The sequence below is a fragment of the Crotalus tigris genome, unplaced genomic scaffold (assembly GCF_016545835.1).
Source record: "Crotalus tigris isolate CLP2741 ecotype Arizona unplaced genomic scaffold, ASM1654583v1 scf7180000024429.2167931701:2281839, whole genome shotgun sequence".
NCBI lineage: Eukaryota > Metazoa > Chordata > Lepidosauria > Squamata > Viperidae > Crotalus > Crotalus tigris.
Window position 1 is genome coordinate 440,724 of NW_024100596.1, and position 9,532 is coordinate 450,255.

At 44.2% G+C, this 9,532-nt stretch overlaps 1 long non-coding RNA gene across 1 annotated transcript; it reads right to left on the reverse strand.

The window, feature by feature from the left end:
* Positions 1-4,275: 4,275 nt before the first annotated feature.
* On the reverse strand, positions 4,276-9,327 carry LOC120302355. The gene is made up of 3 exons (XR_005555115.1): positions 9,209-9,327; positions 4,732-6,221; positions 4,276-4,333 (listed from the first exon to the last, which is right to left on the reverse strand). It is a non-coding gene; the product is annotated as an uncharacterized LOC120302355 (long non-coding RNA).
* Between the last annotated feature and the right edge of the window lie 205 nt (positions 9,328-9,532).

Sequence of the window (9,532 nt, forward strand, 5' to 3'; positions counted from 1 at the left end):
AGTTAGGTAGGCTCATAGAATTCTTGTTCGGAGCTCTCGCGGAACCCTGGGATGGGCCGTTTGTGGCTCCATCAGTGGAGATGGGCAGCAGCTCGTGCCCTTCCCTTTGCTCCAAAGGGTCCCCCTCCCCCCCTGGAAAAGACCCAGGAGTCTCATCTGAAAAGTCCCGCCTAGGGCGGAGTTGGTCGATGTGCCGACGCAGGACACGACCGTTGTCCAGGGCAACCTCGTAGGAGAGAGGACCTGTGACCCTGGAAATAGAAGCGGGGACCCAGGTATGACCAGGCCCGTAATTGCGAGCCCAAACCGGGGCACCCACAAGTAGTTGTCTAGGTGCCCTAGGATGTGAGGTAGATGAAGGCAGTCTGTCCGGATGCAACCGGTCAAGTTTAGTAGTAAGTTGACGCCCCCAGCGAAGTTCAGCTGGCTTCTCCCTGTAGAAGTGGACGGTGTGGTGCGATAAGAAAGGAGAAAGTCAGCCAACCTGTGATGCCAGTCCCCGTAGGTGAGTCTTTTCAAGGCGTCCTTTGTGATGCGCACCATGCGTTCAGCCATACCGTTGGTGGACGGGTGGAAGGGTGCAGACGTGGCATGACGAATCATGTTAGCCTGTAAGAAAGCTTGGAATTCGGAGGAAGTGAATTGAGGGCCGTTGTCAGACACGATGACATCTGGAAGCCCGTGTGCAGCAAAAATCCCCCTCAGTACCTGAATAGTCTTTGCAGTGGTGGTGGAAGAGACAGGTACAACCTCAAGCCATTTTGAATGGCTGTCAACAAGGACCAAGAAGAACTGGCCCTGAAAGGGCCCAGCGTAGTCAATGTGCACCCTAGACCATGGGGACTGTGTTTCCTCCCATTTATGCACGGGAGCTTGGGGCATCTCTGGGCGAGATCGTTGGCACAGGTGGCATGCATGCACCTTAGCCTCAATATCCTTATCTAAAACAGGCCACCACAAGTGGCTGCGTGCAAGAGCCTTCATACGAACAATGCCAGGATGACCCTCGTGGAGGGATTCTAAGACCCTAGTCCTCATTGAGGTGGGAATGACAACTCTGTTTCCCCACAGCAGACAACCCTGAGAAAGGGACACTCGTTTCTTTTGGACCAGAAACTCTGAAACTCAGGACTAGGGCAGTGCTCAGGCCAACCGGACAAAACCCAGGAACGGACACGTGAAAGTGTGTGATCTGTACCTGTTTCAGCGGCAACCTCCCTAAGAGGGAGCTCGGGCAAGGCTTGGATTGATAGAATGTTGACAGCTGGCGCAGGGTCAGCTTCTACTACTGGCAGAGGCAATCTACTGAGGCCATCAGCATGGCCCATTTCTTTCCCAGGCTTGTGGAGTAAAGAAAAATCATATGCAGACAGAAAAATAGACCACCTAAGCATTCTAGGGGAAATGATTTGGGGAGTCTGCTTACGTGTGGTAAACAGTCCCAGCAGAGGCTTATGGTCAGTAAAGACCGTGAAATGCCTGCCATATAGAAAATCGTGGAATTTTTTAATTCCAGCAACAACAGCCAGAGCCTCCCTGTCTATCTGAGCGTAGTTGCGCTCAGCAGAAGACAATGTTCTGGAGTAATATGCAACAGGAACCTGAGTTCCATCAGACCTGAGGTGGCTCAGGACAGCTCCTACCCCGTAAGGGGACGCATCACATGCGATGCACACAGGAAGAGATTCGTTGAAATGTGCAAGTACACTGTTAGAAGTGAGCAAGGCCTTGACTTTGTTAAAGCAAGCCTCATGTGTTTGTGACCACTGCCACACTGCTTGTTTGTCTAGTAGCCTGTGAAGAGGCTCAGCTACACTAGCTTTATGAGGAAGAAAAGAATTGTAGAAATTCAGGAGGCCCAGGAAGGCCTGAAGTTCAGCCTTGGACTTTGGCCTAGGTGCTTCTAAAATAGCTGTTAGTTTGGATTCAGCAGGGTGAATCCCAGAAGCATCAATTTTGAACCCCAGAAATTCAATAGAAGGCACCCCAATCTTGCATTTGTCTTTTTTGAGCTTGAGGCCTGACTTCCTGAATCTTAACAGAACAGCCCTTAGCCTTTCAGCTAGAATGTGTGTGGAGTCTCCTGCAATTAAGACATCATCAAAGTAGGGGCAAACCCCTGGTATACCCCGTAGTGTGTTTTCCATTACGCTTTGGAAAATCCCAGGAGCGACATTCACTCCAAACTGCAGCCTTTTTACCTTAAAGGCTCCCCTGTGGGTCACAATAGTCTGAGCTATAGCAGCATCATCATCAACAGGCAGCTGCTTGAGCTAGGTCAAGCTTTGCAAAAACGCGCCCCCCCTTGAGGGAGGCCAGAATATGACTGACCACAGGAACAGGATAGGCATGTTGCTGCAATGCCTTATTCAGAGTGCATTTGTAGTCAGCACAAATGCGAATGTCCCCATTTGCCTTTAGAGGCGTGACAATGGGGGTCTCCCAAGGACTGGAATCAACAGGTTCTAGGATTCCCTGTTGAATCAGTTTGTCTAACTCAGTGTCAATTTTACTCTTTAAAGCAAAAGGGACCCTTCTTGCTTTAATTCTAATGGGAGTGACAGTGGGGTCTAGCTTTAAGGACACAGGGGGTCCTTTGAATGTGCCCAGCTGGGGGCTGAAAACATCTGCAAATTCTTTGCAGACTTCCTGTAGGTCGAGTGTTTGTAAGCTGTTGAGTCCTGTGACGTGTATCCCCAGGGCCTCAAACCAATCGAGTCCTATGAGACTCGTTCGTTCACCCCCTACTACTAATAAGTCTAGTGGACCTTCAAAACTCTTGTATTGCACGTTAAGGGTGGCCTCCCCCTTAACACACACTCTTGAATTTTGAAAATCTGTTAACACAATGTCAGAAGGCCTTAACTTGGCCTGAGTTCCACTACCGGAACAAATCTTCCTAAATGTATGCAAGGAGATAATTGAAAAGGCAGACCCTGTGTCTAGTTCCATAGATAATGGAACCCCTTGTAGCTTCACCTTGAGTGACAGCTTTTTCTTAATGGGCTTGTGTGTGCCTGTCCTAAGGATGCTTCTTCGCGAAGCGCAAAAACCTACCCTATTCTGGCTGGGGAATCTGGTACCTTTCAGGCGCAGTTCTTCCTGAGGTTGTACCTTTCGTTGGCCCAGACACACAGCTGCAATGTGTCCTTGTTTGCCGCATGACCGGCAGGTAGTGGAGCGGAACTTGCAGTCGGTTCTCCTGTGGCGACCTCCACAGCCGATGCACTTGAGCGGAGCTGAAGAGCTTCCCTTCTGTTTTTCTTCCGTCGTGGGGTGGAGACGGTCGACTTCCTCGTCCGGATCCTCCTCGGAGTTTCTTTGGGCGTCTTCCTGGTGCACGGATGCAACCTCTGGACTGTTTCTGATCGGCCGCATGTTCTTGACAGCGCCGCCTGCTGCTTCTTCTGCGGTGACTTCCCTTAAGGCATCTTGGTAGGACAATTCTTCTTTAGCGAAAAGTCTTTGTTGTAGATCTCGATGCCTTAACCCGCACACGAATCGGTCCCTCAGTCGTTCTTCGAGGTCTTTGAACTCGCAGTGCTTGGCGGCCTTCCGTAATGCGGCGATGAATTCTTTGGCCGACTCACCGGGCCGTTGATCCCTCTGCTCGAAGGTGTGGCGCCATGCGATGACGGACATCTTGGGGTGGAAGTGCTCCTTCAGTAGCTTCTTCAGATCTGCGTAGCTGACAGACTCTACTGGAACAGGTGCTGCAAGGTTTTCTGCGATGTCGAAGGCGTCTTGACCGCAAACACAAAGCAGGGTGGCAGCCTTCAAGCTCTCTTCCCTCACTTGGTTTGCCTTGAAGTAGTTCTCCACCCTGGCTACGTATGACTCCTACCGCTCTGGATGTGAGACGTCGAATTCCGAAAGCCTTCCGATTTTCGCCATCTTCAGAAGACGGGTCTATCAGCCAGCCTACCCCCGAATGCGCACTGGATTGGCGGGTAGCTGCCGAGTCGACGCTGTTCCGCCGCTCAGGACTCACTTGGGTAAGCTTACACTTCTTCTTTTCCAGGCGGTGTAAGGCAATCCCACCTTCGTCGCCAGTGTTGAGTCCTTGGCGGGAAGCAGACACGAGAAGCAGTGGAAGTTCTCAGTTTCCTTTATTCAGCGTTCAGCTTACAAGTAGATGGCTTCAGCAGCTCCCAAAACCTCCCAGCTTCTTATATAGACGCTTCCCGGGTAAATGTGATACTTTTCCCGCGCCAGCACCCGCGCATGCGCACGGCACTGGCGACAGCCTGTCTGGTCCCGGGCAGCTTTGCACCTGCCCGGGACTGCCTGCAAACGCCCGAGCCGTTTGCAAGGCTCGGGACATAACAGTTACCTAAGAAAAAAGATATTGAAATTTTTTAATTACAACACCACAAGATATCATTCGGAAGCAGCTCAGGTAGATGCCCTTAATTCACTGGAATGTAAGAAGCAGGAAGAGGTGCAGAGGGCAAACATTCATTGCAAGATTCTGGTATTACAGCCAGCCTCAGTTACAGAAGTCTTAGCCGATTTCTGGTCAGGCCCTAGCCCAGGGGTAGCAACCTTGGCTCTTTTATGACTCGTGGACTTCAACTCTAGCTGGCTCAGGAATTCTGAGAGTTGAAGTCATGAGTCATAAAAGAGCCAAGGTTGCCTACCCCTGCCCTTGCCCAAACATGACATAGCGAGATTCAATCAAGCCAATCGTTTATCCGCTTACACCTAATGGACAGAAATTAAACTTCTAACCTTCTAACCTACTAGATGTATCTTGAGAGATTCTAGGCTAGGGTGTACTGTAGGTATCCTGAACCATTTCCTCCTGTCTTCATCCAGTTTGGGATTGCAGAGTCTCTTAATCTGGAAAAGCTCTGTGTTGCCAGCACTTCCGTCCACTGATTCTCCCCGTGCACATTCCATCAGATCTGGTCTACCTGGTGACATTGCTTGAAAAAGTATATGAGAGAATTACTACCACTTGGAGGACATTACTGTTCAATGTGGACTTTAGGACTTAAACAACAGACTAGATTCCCCCCCCCCCCCGGTCCTTTTATTTATTTATTTATAATATTTATGGACCTTCAAGGTAACTCTTCTTACTTACTTCAAAGTAACTCTTGTTCCTTTTTAACTTTCAAGCTGCTGAACATTTCTAGGAGCCGCAGTGGGTCCTGATTTTGTAATGCTTTAGTTATTTCTAATAAAGATATTGATCAATGTAAATTTTACGTTGTTTCTTAAACACCAACAGCCACTGCCTTTGCTTTTTAATAATTCATCCATCTTCCATTTATCTGTAATTCCGTACGTTTGTTTGGCTAAGATAGTCATTGGCTACCCGTGAGCAAAACCTCTCTAGAGTGATGTGCAAATTTAAAACCGCTTTAAAAAAGAAGAAATCACAGTGGGAACAGTGGAAAAGCATAAATGCATGCTCAATAAAATGCCCATTTCCAAAGAAGAGGTTTTTTATTAGAGGATAAGCATGGCTTCCTTTCATTTTTGCAAGTTGTAACCGAATGCAATAAATCTTTCTTCTTTTTCTAACTAGCAAATTACAATGGACTGCTTACTCTGTTCCATGAAATTATATATTTATACTCACCAGAAAAGCTATTTTAACTGAGACAACAGGCCAAAAAAAAAAAAAAAATCAGTTTGGTGTACTGTAATGATCAAGGTGCTGTATTAGAAAATGGGAGACTGGGAGTTCTAGTCCTCCCTTAGGCACGAAAGCCTGCTGGGTGACTTTGGGCCATTTGGTCTCTCTCTGTCCAACCTCCTTCAAGAGATGGGCGCTTTATGTAATATGCCTTGAGTTGTACAAAATCTGTTATTGAATAAGAAAACATTTTCTGCATATTTTAATGGAACAATACATTCTGTTCTTTTTTTGGAAAGTGTATTTTCACTGGTACAGGAGGAGAGCACAAAAAACGGAACAGAGCAAAATTTGTACCCACTGGTATACACAGACATTCTGAGTTAGAGGGGTTTTTCCCAAACTTTCTTAAGTTTTTCATTAATGATGTGGGCAGCGCCAACTGTTCAAGCAAAGCCATCAGGTAGGTTGTTGCTTGCTGACCAACATGTTATCTAAGAGATAACCAGCTGGGTGGCCTTGGGCTAGTCACTTTCTCTCAGCCCCAGGGAAGCAGGCAAGGGCAAACCATTTCTGAAAATCTTGTAAAGAAAACTGCAGGGATAATCCAGGAATCATCAGGAGCAAAATTGATCTGAAATCACAAACAAAGTAAACATTCCTAGTTTAAATAAAATAAACAGACTCCTAGTTTAGATGCAGAATGGAGTTAGTGCTGAAACCCTGACTGCCAAAACAGCACAACAGCAATGGTAGTCATACATAAATAATATGGTAAGTGGATGATAAATAACCCATTCCCCAAAACACAAAAGCCATGAAAAAGTAAAATAAATAAATGCAGTAAAGGACAATACAATGCAATAGTAATAAAGAAAAAACAGCTTTTTTGAGAGCCCAATCTATTCTGCTCGAGCAAATTGACCCCCAGAAGGGCTGGTGAACAGTGGCTACTAGATTTAGTTAGCGTTCAGAAGCTCAGATGGATAGCAGCTGCAACCAGAAAGCTCCACTGTAAAAGCAGGATTTCTTTGATAGAGTATTGATTTTCCTCCATGTATTCATAAACCAGCAGCACATTAGATGTGTGTGTGTGTGTGGGGGGGAGGAAAATATATTTGCATATAAAATTTATTCATGGATCAAAGCCTGGGTGCCGCTTTGCTTTCCCCACCTCTTTCCAGCCATGGAATTCATCTGTGAAGGAAGACTAGAATACAAAGATTAAAAGAATAGAAACAAGACAACATGAGAAGGAACTTTCTGTTTTTGGTAGGAAGGCATTCTTCATTATGTCTCCCATTTTTAATTTCACTCTTCCCTCTAGTTTGACAAAAGCAAAAAAAAAAAAAAAAAAGACAAAGCTGAGTCCATTACATCAAGAGCTTGTGGGGTGTAGTGGTGAAAGTGTTAAACTAGACTTGAGTTCAAGATTCTGTTAGCCACAGAAACTCCCTTGGTGATTTTGAGCCAATCATTGCTCCGTTAGTTCAAGGTACGTTCCAAGAATGCTATTCCCAAAATGAGAGGAAGGAATGCTCACTTTCTAGAGGAATGGCAGCATATAAATTTAATAAAGCACAAATTAGATCGTAGTTGTGAGCAGGGCTGAAATTGTCAGTCTTATTTCATTTTAGTCAAGGGAGGAGCTTTAAGGAGAAAAATGGAGGCTTCACACACTTACGTGGCAAAATAAAATAAAAAACATGAAACTGCAAATCAGGTTGTTGTTGTTTTTTACCAGGTTTGGTCAGAGAAGCTCTCTGGACTATAAAAATGGGAATTGGGGGGCAAATATTTACCATACATCTGAGCTCCCCCCCCCATAGCAGCTCCATTACCATGTCTAGTAGGACAACGTTTAGCTGAAGACTATATCTTGACCAACTTCAGCTGAGATTATGACACTGCAGTAGAATACCAGGAAGATAGATACAATAAAAGGAGGTTAGGTGCTTCAGAGAACATCACTAAAGAAATCTGACTCTCAGGATGAGCAAGGTGCATGATTGACCAGGCAAGGTAATTTCAAATATCAAGATGCAAATGTTGGACTTAAAGAGTGAGTATGCCACAGCACAAATCAAAACTGAAAACAATATATATTTTTTTTCTAGAAAGAACTGCATTTCCTCAGAAACACACCTTCAGGAGTTTATGTTGGCAGTGAGTAGGCCAGAGCCCTCCTTTTTCTTTTGAAACCATCAAACCATCACATTTTTTAAACCTCTTTCTAAAAATGTTTTGAAAGATACAAAAATCCAATACCCTCCCTTTCTATCCATTATTTATCTTTTCTTGTTTTTCTATCTTCTCATTTCATCCCCTCTGTTACTCTACTTTACCTCCCATCTTTAAAGACTTGCCACCTCATCATATTCTTCTGAACTGCAACAATTTAGCTGTTGCCAAAAGAAAATAAGGCTGAAACCATGAGACAGGAAACAGCATCTGTGAAGTCAGCAATAAGGACAGATGAAGTGAAGTATTTACAGTAGTTTTCTTAGCTGCGGCTCATACTTAGCCTATTTTTCTGTCTCTTTGTAACACAGCTTCTACTTTTGATGTTTCAACATAACATAATGAATGACTAAGGGGGGAATTCTTTCTCTTTCTTTCTTTCTTTCTTTTATAGCAGAACAATTGCATTACAAATTTTTACAGCAAAATCATGACATTATGAACAAAATTATAGATAAAATGTTTACTCTAGTAGAAATGGGAAACTCAGCAGCAGTTAAGAAATAATTCATTTCTAGTCATCCAACTGCCCAGAACAGAAACCAGAGTGGTTGCATAAGTAGGAAGCTTTTAATTAAAGATGTAATAGTTTTTCAAAAACTTCAGTTATACTTTGACTAGTTATACTTGGCAGGCTAGTAGTGCAACTGCATTCTATAAAACACTTATACAGTATATCCAATTCTAAAAAAAAATCATGGAATGTTTGCAGAAGAGTGCAACTGTATGATAATGATATCAGCTGGAACGCACAGTGAATTAAAGAGGGATACCAATTACCAAGAAAGATATAATTATGCAGAACATACCTTAGTTTCCTTTGTTACAGTGTTTATTTCGGCTGCATGCTGCTTTTAGTGTTCAGCAAACATATATCAGTTTCTCTTTTAAATAATTGTGCAAAAAAAAAAGTGCTAGGATATTTTTCCTGGATTTTTGTAGTATGAAGGACCTTATCTTAGGTACATTTGAAGGGGGGAGGGACAGGTCACATTTGAAATGAAGGAGTATGGGGAAGGCAGTCTTGTGAAACACAAGTATAGGAAAGAATGAAGATGTTCATTTATTAGTTCCCTATTAGGCACTATTCAAGTGGTCTTTTAAGAAAATAATTTTATGTGCCTGAAATTTTACTTCTTTGCATGAATCATTTGGCAAAATGCTACGTTTGTTTTTTGCCATTATTTATTAATTAATGGGGTCACCAATAAATGCTTTGCAAACAAATCTGTGGGTTAGCATACACTGTGTATTGGCACAGAGATGAAACTGCATATACCCATAATATATTCTGTGCACAGTTTTCATGTTCCATCCAACAGCCTATCTATGGGCAGATCCACAAGTCTGCTTGGCTCACTGCCATTATGGGACACTTACTGTTTCCTAAGCCCAGGAATGGGTGATGATGTCCCCAATGTCCATATTCTCCAGGTTTCTCCATTTCAGCTGCCTTAGACCCTTCACAGTGAATAATCTCTGGTGTATCCTTCCGTTCTAGCAGCAGATGCAGCTCTGATTGGCTACAGTGTCTGACCCGCCCTTTCTTCTTCAGTGCTGACTGACTGATTGCTGATTGGCTCCTGTATGGAACAATCAACCAGTACCTTCTGGAATTGCCAAGTAGCTATTTTCCCCATAGTGGACAGCTACCATTTTTTAAAAATAGTTTTGCAGTTGGCCCAACAATGGTTGTTAAATCGA